The sequence below is a fragment of the Parus major genome, chromosome 4A, assembly GCF_001522545.3.
Source record: "Parus major isolate Abel chromosome 4A, Parus_major1.1, whole genome shotgun sequence".
Classification (NCBI taxonomy): Eukaryota; Metazoa; Chordata; class Aves; order Passeriformes; family Paridae; genus Parus; species Parus major.
The window spans coordinates 13,073,418-13,084,745 of NC_031772.1; positions in this window are offsets into that span (position 1 = coordinate 13,073,418).

The following is an 11,328-nucleotide window of genomic DNA, read 5'->3' on the forward strand; positions in this document are numbered from 1 at the left end:
TCAAGATTTGTTATGAGATTTTTCATTTTTAAATAATTTTCATATGGCTGCCTGGGAGATAGATGCTAATCGTAACTCAAGTTGATGAGTTTGACTGTAACAAGACTTACAAAATTCTGTAGCAGATCAGGGTCATTTACATGATGATTCGGTGCCAGGGTACATTATCTGGTGGCAGTGTTTTGAAGTGAAAATCACCAGGGCTCCTCCCTTAGGGGAGGAGCAATATTGCAAGTGAAATGCTAATAAAAACAAAACAAAAAAACAACCAACCAACCAAACAAACAAAACCCCAAGCAATAAAAAAAACCCCTACAAATCCACAACCATATCTTTAGCTTTTGTAGTGAGAGGAATGATGGGTTTGTCTTTACAAACAAGCTGTGCGTCTCCTGATAAGATGAAACTATCACTGAGAGATAACAGAAACAATGGGATGGATTCCACTGAAAGATGAAAGAGACACTGGGGAAACACTATAAAATTCCACAAGGGTTAAGAATTAAGAGGGGGGTAATACATTAGGGCAGAATCTAATGTATAGGTATCAGGCATTCCAGGAAGCCTGTACCTCTCAAGTACCTCAGCCTATGGGGAAAGAGAGAAGGGATAAGCGGCTGGGAAATTAGGATAAAAGGGGGGCTGAGCCCTCCAAAAATTTGAGACACCCCAGGGGAATGCCCCATGGCCTCTCTCTTTATTTGAATAAAGTAAAAGGACTCTGTCTCCTTTTTGGACATAAACCTCTGGTGTTTGTGGATTAATTTTCCTGACAGTAGAAAGATGAAATAAAGTAAATGGTCTAAATCTTCCACCACCTGCTATCAGGACTGGTAATTTGTACTAGGAAGTTAGATTGTACATGCAGTGTGATTTGTTAAATACCACAGCTGCTTGTAGCCCTTGACAGCACTTATTACTTACTACAGATCTACTCAAAGATGTGATTCATCTGGAGGTATTCACTGGCAGGTTGTAGATACAACTGTAACTCCACTGGGAAGACCACAAACAGCTGACAGATATCCACACCAGGAGCTTTCTATACAATATATTCAACTGATAAAGCAAGGGCATGCCAGCACAAGGAATGGCAGTGGGGAGGGTGTGAGGAGAGTGGGGAGAAATCAGGATAAGAGAGAAGCAAGATGTAATGGAAGAAATGGGATGGAAAGGATGAAGGCTAGACACTCTTCAGAGACTGATAAGATGGAAAGGGCCATGATATGATGTGTGCCAGGGCAGTACAAAAGCTTGTAAGGAACTAAAGAATTAATAGCCTTAAACAACTGGAAACTAGACCCTTGATTTTCATTATGCTTTTGAAAAAGTTGAGCCTCATCAGTTTAGAAGAGTGAACAATTATGCATAATGTATTTGCCCAAAATAAAATACATCTACTGCAGTGCATAAAGAAGCTATTAGACATGACCTGTAAGCATAATCTGCAGACAGATGCAATCTTAAAACAAAGTCAAAATATTAATAACAAGGAATTAGCTTGAGAACTTTTAATAATTCAGAAGGCTAATAAAGCAGCTTAGCATTTCTGAGAATATTCATGAAGTTTTGTTGAAGTAAATCAAGAAAGATTTGTTCTGCAGTTATAACGTTTGGCTGACTGCCCAGGCAGCAAAATAGTTCCTATGGGGCATGGAGAACTAGGAAAGCAAACCCTGGTTACAGAAATGAAAGCTCAGGGAACATACTTTTGTACTGGTACCTCAGGAAAGCTAGAGCTAATTTTTTCGGTTTGAAGTCAAATAATTGCAAATTTTAGGAGCTTAGATATTTTTTTTCTTTTTTTTTCTTTTTTTTTTTTTTTGTGGTCTCAAATTTGCTGATTACTATGGCTAGATACTACCTACACATGTGAGGGTGATGTTGGGGAGAGTTGGAGAGCAAAGAAAACCCAAGCTCTTGTCTAAACTTAAAGACTTAAAAGATTTATCTTAAGTTTACATTTTATAGTAATTTAAGGGTAGGAGGAGTGATATAGGCAGCAGATAAAAGAAGCAGCAAGTCATCTGTTTTCTGTTAAGCCTTTGTGTCTATGGCTCATCAATGCTGGGAACTGAAGTACTTGAATGCTGGAAATTGAAGTGAATCTCCTGAGACAGTTTATGTTGGAGACCAAACACAAATTTTGGTTTTACTCAATTTATCTATTTTCTCAAATTAGTTCAAGAAGAGATATATAGTGTCTCTTATAGTCACTGCCATTACTCCTTTCATAAGCCATCTACTTGTATTCTTATTCTGCTTAAAAAATATAATCTAGGAACATCCCTATCCTTGACAGGCCAAAGTTAAATGCAGGAAACAAAACCTGAATCAGCCTTTGATTTGAACAGCTTGCTTTTCTGTTTCTTTTCAGCCTTGACTCCTGTCTAATATAGCATATAATTCATGTGTCCTATTTGCTTTATAGATTTCTCGAAGTGCCACTGTTAGGTGACTGGAATACTGCAGCATTTGAAGGGAGGACAGCAGTATAGTAATAACTGACTGATATGGCTCACAGAAGCCATGAATTGTTTCTAGGATCATCTTTCATAGTCTAAGATAGAACATCAGATTGCTTACAAAAGCAAATTTTCAGGTTTGAAAATCCCCATATGAATTTCGGCTGATTTTGTTGTAGGTCTTACTGTTAACATTTATTCACAGAATAAACAATTTGAGCAATAATTGACAAAGAAGAGATCATCCAATGTATTATGTCTTTTTACCGTCCAGTAATTTTGCACAGTTAAGAACAGTAATGAGCTAGTAAGTAAATACATGTTATTGTCATTGGCATTACACACAGCTGCTTGGTTCTGAAATGAGTGCCTTCAGTTTCAATGAAAATTTCAATAATTTCTGCAATAATTTTGGTTTGTGTCCTACTTGGAAAGTTGGAATGATTAAAAGCCTTTACCCTTGAACTTTTTGCTTCTGTCTGTTGCATCTTGTGCCTCTAAATTACTGTCCTCCTGCCTGAAACCTATTTGTAGTATTGTAGCAGTCCAGCAAGTTGCTGTTTATATTAATGCCAACTATGATAGTGATGCAAAAAAGTTAAAATACTTGACCACTATGAATTTCATAGGTTGTTGGATGTTAGAAAATGCATTGTTGTGAAGCTGTTTGGCCTAAGCAGGATGTGACACAACAATTTGATGCCACCTGCAAAAGACTTGTCTGTTTATATCCTATGTTTCTCTCTTAAACAGTTCAGCGGGTTTTACTCATTACTTGTTCTCCTTTTGAAAGGAAGGTCATTTAAGCAAGTTGTGTTCCATGCCTCTTTTCTTATGCAGTCTGTGTGGTTTTTCTGCCTCACCACAGCTTCACAGTTGTTAATTTTTTATGTTGCTCTACCCCTGAGCTTTCTTGCACAACTTTTTCTTTCACTATGCTTAGTTGCTGTTTGAGATAAAGAATGAAAATAAGGCTTTGGATCATTGTTCTATAAATAAATCCTATCAATTTCCTAATAGCAATGATTTATCAGAGCAGGCTCTTTCCTTCAAGGCCTTCTTAATTCCTTTTTAATTTCTTTCTTATTAGTTCCTTCCTTCTTCATTTCCTTCAAGACTTTGATGGAGGATCAGATCATGCATATTGTCTTGGAAAAATTAATATATTATTTATATATAAATATTTATATATTAATGTATTCAATTATATTCTTAAAACCTATCCAGCACAAAATAAGCACAAATAAGCACATGGCTTATTTGCAGTTGTTTACTTTCAGTCCAATTGAGCTACTTTTTCCAGATGATAACTAAGTTCCTAACTACATTACTCCTTTTTTTGAGTAAAGACAGCTAGAAATTTTACCTACAGCATTAATCAGATTAATAACTTTAGTACTGACACGGGTCAGGTGTTCCAAGAATCTCAAGGATCTGTGTGTCTGGATAACACACACTTCAAATACAATCTCTGTCTGTGACTCCTCTGGGCTTCTCTGAAGTCAAGTGAGATAGACCAAGATAAGTACTTAAATACCTCCAAATTAAATAAGAGGTTTTGGATGTTGGACACAAGAGGTGGATTTCACTCAGGGTGCCTCGCAGCAGTGTAATCATTTCCAGCACTATTGCACATGAGTTACAACACTGGCACCTTGATGTACTAACACTATGCAACACATACTTTAGCCAGTGATGCAAGACAAGGATAATTTTGGCTTCATTTTATCAGAAGTTGGATATATCATAGCTCCTTTTGCAATGCATTCAGGGAAAAGCAGAATTGAACTAAATGTCAATATGATTGTGTCAATCTTACATGGCTTTTACAGAGATAAAATACTTAACTAGCTACTTGCTGCATTTTATTCTGTGACAAGGACTTACATCTCACCACATTGAAAAGACACACAAAGATATCCAAAAATAATACAGCTCACTTAAGTCTCTGATGTTTCAGCCATGAAGAGACGAATAGTTAACCAAATTGGATGGGAGACAGGAAACAGAAGTGAACAACACCAAAGGAGATTAGGTTTTGTTTTTTTACCTTTGCTTCAGATCTGAGGTCTAGCAAGATGATATTTTGTAATCATCTAGGAGCTATCCAGTTTAAACATAAGAGAAAGTCAGAAAGCTTCAGCTCAGTAGTCCAAAGAGGAGTGTTTGATTACCAACTCTGCACTTGCAAAGGATGACTTCTGTAAGAGGACAGTATAAGGTGATTTATCTTCCCTGAGCTTTCAGCTTTACAATAGTCTACCAGCCACTTGGTTTGTAACTTGTACTGTTGTGAACATGTGTACATGTTACGAAAAAAAAATAAAAATAATAATAATAAAAAAAAGTATTTTAAAGTATAAGTATTCTCACATAACCAGGCTGTGCAAAGCAGCTTTCAACAAGATCACATGCTGCTTTCCCCTATATATTCCTGCAGTAAGTTAGAGCTAACTAGAGAAGCATCATCTTGGGTTTTGCTGCTGAAGGTGAAAGGTGTTCTGTGAAGTAGTCAAGGAATTTCAGAAGGAGAAAGAATGATCTTCCCTAAGGCAAATTTTACCTTGTGTCTGTGTGAGTACAAGCCAGGCTTCACTGGTCCTTTTTTCCCCCATTGCATTTCTTACCCACAGGGTATCTGACGGAGATCACTCATGCCTGCAGTAGTGATCAGTAGCTATGCTCATTCAAACCTGTATTACAGGATTATGTAACAACAGTAAATTTGGAAAATCAAGTTCTACATGGACAAAATCTTTTTGTCTCCCATTTCTCTCTGTTCTGTAATTCCATCCTTTTATCAAAGGGAGGAAATACTCTTAGTGAAGAGATGAACACTTCTGTGCTCCAAGTATTGAAACAGCATGATAGCTTAGCCTCCGATTGCCTCCCCGCCCCCTGGCTTGCTTCCAAAAACAGATGGGAGCATTGCCCGAAAGGCAGCAGTGCAGAAGAGGTAACCAGATCACAACTGCTCACTTCTTAGCAGCTTGGTTCTGTGTCTCTCTTGAGATTGCTGGGAATGGCAGAAAATTTTGCTCAGCTGAGGCTGGAGTGTCTGCTGAGCATGTGAAAAGTGGTTTCTATTTATTTATTTTTAAAAGAATGTTCATAAGATTATCACCTCCCTGGAAGTTGGCAGCAAGATCTATACTTATTTTTGGTTGCTAATGCTTGTAAAGTTATAATTTATATTTGGTTTGACATTTTAAGACATGCAGGGGCTTTGTCTTTATTTTACTCCTCTGATTTTCCTTTTAATTTCTTGTGGATATTTGGAGTTTTCATACCCTGCTGCTCCCTGCCATCACTATGACTACTTCCTCTCAGCCAATCTGGTTTCCAAAGTTTATTTATACAAAGAGTATTTCATGGTACATATGAAAGTGCTTTGTATAAAAAGCGATCAGAGATATTATTCATTTGAACATTATAGGACACATTTGTCCCTTTGTGGTTTTTACCTGAACTTTTTGAACCACGGTATACTATGGACAAATGATGGGGAAAAGAATGTCTGGAAAGGACATACTAGTTTGAGCTGTTCATCTAACAGTTCCTGCAAAACACCTTTGAGTCTGACTGACTGAAGGGAAAATGATGGTATCCAGAACAGACAAGTTACTTTGCTGAAGTGTCACGCATAAAGGAGTAAACTCAGCATGGGGCCTTTGGGATCCAGTATACTACACTTATGGTAGGTGGTCAAGGATGCACATTAGACAGAAATAATCTTTGACTTTTTCCTGCTTTTGCATACTTATAAAATAATAAAATGTAGAATAATTTATCAGTGATTGAGAGACAGGGACATCCGAGTCGAGATTAGAAACTAATTTTATTGAGAATACAAGGTGTTTATATAGGGTTTTATTTGTATTACACTTATATAGCGTTCTATTTTTGGTAACAATTTCCCACTGGTTACACATTCTACATGACATCAGTTATCTGGTAATCATTACAAAGTTTCACAACATATCTCTTGGTCACTTATTTCTCAGGGAGCAGCTATCTGTGCCTGTCTCTCCCATGGTTTCTGTTTTATTAGGCCTAAGACACTAGGCTCCTTTATCAGTTTCATTGTGGTCTCTGTTTTATTCCCCATAATAATTATTTTAGTAACCAGACACAAGCTACTCCATCCTGTAGTTGTATGCACAGTAGTACCAATTCCTGAATACATTGTGGATTATATTTTGGTATATTACATATTGATTTGGGAAAATTACTGTGGCGCTTCTCAAGAACCAGAACACAGCCTCCTGCGGAGCTGGCTGTGTACTGGGGTCATCCCTGGCACATTGATGGGATGCTCCTGGAGGTGTTGGCCATTTTCAGCACATGAAGCAGTGTTACTCATGAGTAGCTGTAGCTCACTTTGTATGTTCTTACAAATCAGAGTTTGGAACATAGTAATTCAGTAACAGAACCAGTGTCCTACTGTGTACACAGTAAACTCAGAGCAGTGCAGGAAATGTCTATGGTGGTTCTGAGAAAAATGTTTTTGTAATTCTGAATATTTTGCCTCACAGTTATGTTCCTTAAGGTGAACTGTGAAGAAAGAAGATAGTAGAGAAAGGAAGAATTTGATCTTATCAAAAGGACACTCTTACACACGACTGCAATTGTTAGTTCTTGACTCTTGGTCTTACTACTCTTGTTTTAGTCAAGCATAATACAATGTGTCATGAAATTAATCCCCATTAGCAGGCTTTTGCTAATTTCTAAAAGGCTTTATCCTAACCTTGAGCAATTTTTTTTCTACCTTGATCTGCTTAGTTACAGATCCCTGTTTATCATCCCCTGTGGTTCTACCATCATGACACTTGCTTTGCATCCCACATTTTGCACATATGATAGAATTTGCCCCTTCACAGGAATCACTCTTCTCATGCTTTCTAAGTAGAATTGCACTTAGAAAACATCACCTTAGTCAAAGCAGTCATGTAATTTGGTTTCCCTGTCAAATTACTAATTGCAAGGTTTTAGAGTTTAAAATTGAGATTTGCTTAACAGAAAAAGGTGACCTCCCTTTTACCAGTACCTGAATACTGATGAGTTTATTCACATCCCCTTTAAGGCAGCTGTAGAAAGGAGAAGAGAAGGTATAGAGGGAAAAGAGGGAATAGATTTCACTGTTAAAAATAAATGGGGTTATTTGGGGATTTTAAACAACTGCATGTTGTTAATATGCTGAGGATGTAGTTCAAAATACCCTCTAAAATTTGCAGCAAGAATTAATCCTGAATAACAAACAAAACAGAATTTCTAGATGTTTCAATAATAGACCAATCCTTGCCAGCTCTCCACATTAAAGAATTCAGTAGCCTTACATGACATCTTGTTTACACAGTCTTTCCTGTTTGGGGGCCTTATATTTTTATTTTACTCACCATGTAAATGGAGAAATTGTCTGTGTCAGGACTTAACGTGTATGAAAGTTATTTCTGCACTGTGCTTGCCTGCCCTCACAAAACACTTGAGTCAATGTAATTTCTTTGAGCAGTACCTGAGTTGTAGGCACATTTCCTAACATGGGTGTAGGGAGGGTCAGGCAGAACTCCAGCTACTCAATCCACCCAACTGTTCTCTGGCCAGCACATCATAGGCCCAAACAGGAAATGAGAAAAACCAGGACTGAGGTGTGCCTTTAATCCATTGCTTTTGACACTGATAACAGCATCTGCCTTACCTCTTGTCCAGTACTCAGAAGTCTAAATAGTATCTTAGAAAAAACTCTGATGTCCTTGGGAAAACTCATGGTGTGAGATTATGGACCTGGGCCTTGGGGAGAAGATGGAGCATGCTGCAGGTGAACAGATCTGCATAACTTACTTCAGCATAGAGAAATGACTGAATACAAAACAAAGGTGTACAATAAATATTTTTGTATTAGGAATGTCAATAATTAATGTCTAAAATGTATTTTCTAGTGCAGAGATCTACAATTCAGGCTGCAAGGACAGACTACAATGATGCCATCTTATCATAAGTGTCGCCCTGAAAACTCAGCTTCTGAGCTTGCTAACATGGTTTTCTAAGGACTTTCCCAGGACAGTAACTGTAAACATAGATATGTGTACATTCTTTCTGTTACACGTCTTGTGATGGACATCTCTCATGGCCAGTGCAGTGAGAAAGTGTTGTCCTGACCATCCAATCCCTCGCCATGGTCGGAAACCTATAAATCCTGGGAGGAAAAATAAACTTTCTCTTCCTTTCACCACACCTCGACCTGTGTCCATGTGATCTATTCATCTTCAGTGGTAACACATAAGAATGTTAACAAACTGAAAGTCTATGCAAATGCCTCTCATACAATGTTCATAACTTACCCTTGAGTGCTAAGGTTCACAGACGGCTTAGAAAGTATGATTGGTTTGATTCTGAAAGTACTGCTATGGAGTTCTTCAAAGATAAAAATGCTGTTTAGAGATATATCAACATTATGTCTCAGGGGTTTGCGTTTGCTATTAATATTTCATTTCCTCACCAAATGTGCCAGAGGAGGACACAGATATTAATGTAGATATTAATATTTTTAACAGATCTATCTCATTTTCTTCATGGAAGCTTGTACAGAAATAAATATCATCAGTCCATAAAATTAAAATAGTGGTTTTTTGATAATAATCAATTTAGGGATAAATAAATTTGCCAACCAGAAGATTCCTGTACTGATTGTTGGGGTTCAAAGCAAGGCTGGTACCCTGGCTGGAGCCAGCACGGGCGGCTATCCCAGCCGCGCGGTCCATATCCCACTGCATCAATGTGATGGATGGCGAAAATGGCGATTTATTGCAGGGAAACTTAACATTTTATAGCCTGGGTTCACTGTGTTACTCCCATCTGCATACGTCACACCTGGGTGCTATTGGCTAATTACAAAAGGCCTAGCTGTCCTAACAGAGGGGGGTCTAATAGCTTCCCGTTACATCCCGGTATCTTCCGCTCTGCTATGCCCTAAACTACAACAACTGATTAGTCACTTCTATAATGCATGAGAATTAAAGGATAATTGTTTTGTGATTACTTATATTGATTCACTGAAAACTGCTTTGCTCTTTTGGTGTTTGAGTAAACTGGCCACAATGCCCAACCATTTGTGAAAACCTGGTTTCTTAGAATTTCTGAGTGATGCATAAAAATTCCTTAGACTTGCTTTTGTGCCAAATGCCATGGCTGGTGAAATCACTGGGGAACATGTGCAAGGGCAGGTTTCACATGTAAAAAGTTGAGACATCCTTTCCAAGCAGAGCTCAACACCAGGGCTATTATACATTGCCTGACCATATCCACAGAGTCTCAAAACACATTTCCTTTAAAGAGGAAACTTTATTGGAGATAAAGTACCCAGGCATGGAGTACTCTAGTATCGGAGTACACAGGCATGGAAACGGTACTTTATAAGATCTGCTATGGGTCTGATAGTACAGCCATTTCTTACAGAGTCCTACGAATATGATTTTTCCCACTAAAAATATTGCTGTGCTGAATTTTTATCATGTCTTAATGTGTGTAATATAAAATAGTTGATTTTAAGATGTTTAGCTGTTATGTTGGTGGCCTCACCTACATTACTAATACTTGTGCAAGCACTATGGTAGATCCCCAAAACTTTTGGTATATGCCTTGGCATATCGCTAAGCTTAAAATTGATTTGATCTTTAGTGGTGGTGGTGGTAGGTGGAGAAGACTGAAATTCACCCTGGGACTTCCAGTAGAGTGACTAAGGAGAAGTGCTGTACAAGGTATTGTCACTTCAGCCAAGGTTTAGGTTTAACCTTTCCTGTGACACTCCCCACTCATCACACCGAATGCAGCAGTGGTTTAGTCCAGGAGCTGAAAAATAGGCTGCTTAAAGGTCCATGCACCTATGAATCCGGGGTGGAGTGGACATCTGAGCTGTGAGACCAGTTTGTCCAAGGTATGTGATTTCAGTGTCTGCAATTATTCACTGCCATTATCCCAACTTGCTTTTTAGCACCAGAACTTGTGTGCTGTTTGAAAACGACTTTTCTTCTGTAATTTGTTCTTCTAGTGGACTGAACATAATAAGATTGCTATATACTCATGTTAGGCAAACCAGGAAATTCATATCACTTAGGGCATTTGCATTTGAAAGATGCAAGCATTATGGTAATTAAATGCATGTGCAATAGTGAAATTATTCCTTGGCTTTTTGCATAAAAAGTCTCCAAATGAAGAGAAGTGTCACTTGGGGATGCAATGTTCAATACATTTCCAGCAGCTGATCCATGTTAGGAGAGTTGCTGATACCAGTGAAATATACTGCTTAAACAGAACATTAATTCCAAAATATGCGAACATCAAATATACTGAATAATATTCATGAGTTGATTGTATGTCGTGTGCTCAGTAGTAGCTGAACTTGTAGTAACAGTGCTCTTCATTTGATTCAAGCTTTTCCAGTGTGTGCAGGAAGGAAATGTAAGATCCACATCAGAATAAACTTCACTGTAATAATTTAGCAGAAGTACACATGCTTGAATATATATGTACACACTGTAATACACAATGTACTGCACTTTTGAGTCACATATCTCACTGTTATAGATACATTTTATGTTATTGGCTTTTCGCAAATATTAAGATGAATGTTATGTGTATAAGAATGAGAAATTTTGTTGTATTAATATAGTTTTCTTTATTTCTGTTATTGATGAAATTTAGAAATAGTAGTATAATACATATATGTTAGGTTATGGCATAGTATTAAAATAAAAACTGTCTTTGTTTGTATAACCCAAAGACTGAGGAAAAAAAAAATAGCTAGAGACTCCTGCATTTGTAAACTCTCTTATCCAGATGAAGACAGCAGTGACCAGAGCTCTGGGGG